Source organism: Oxyura jamaicensis, chromosome 8, assembly GCF_011077185.1.
Source record: "Oxyura jamaicensis isolate SHBP4307 breed ruddy duck chromosome 8, BPBGC_Ojam_1.0, whole genome shotgun sequence".
Taxonomy (NCBI): Eukaryota; Metazoa; Chordata; class Aves; order Anseriformes; family Anatidae; genus Oxyura; species Oxyura jamaicensis.
This window is the reverse complement of record NC_048900.1, coordinates 30674862-30675387: the sequence shown is the minus strand read 5'-3', so window position 1 is coordinate 30675387 and position 526 is coordinate 30674862.

Sequence of the window (526 nt, the reverse complement as noted above, 5' to 3'; positions counted from 1 at the left end):
TAACTTGGTTCCAAAGTTTAATTCAGAACAGGAGAACCAGGGCCTCTCATAGAAAAATGTGTGTTTAAATTCTGAGAAATAATTTTTTTAAAAAAATAGACTGCTCCCTGTAAACTTTTAGTCTGTGGGAGAGAGCAATCTGTAATGCAAAAACATCTCCACCCGCCCCAAGGAGCGTGTCCCAAATGGAGGCTGGGCAAAGCAGCTGTGCTGCGGGACGGGGACGGTGGCACGGGCTGGGGACAGCAGAGTGGGATGGAGCGGCTGCAGCCGGGACGTGGGCACTGCTGGGCTGCTGCAGGGGAGAGCTGCAGCCTGTGTGTCTCCGCTCTTCTGCTGTTTGTTTCCTTCTAATCGCTTCTGCCTGGGGAGAATTTAGGTCTCCGAGAAACACTTAAAGCCTCTTCTTGTGCGAAGGGCACGACAAAACCTCGCCAAGTGCTGGGAGGATTTGGGTGGTGAAAGCCCCTTCTGTTCGCAGCGGCCAGCTCATTGGCTGCGGGTGGGTCCTGGGGCTTCCTCCAGC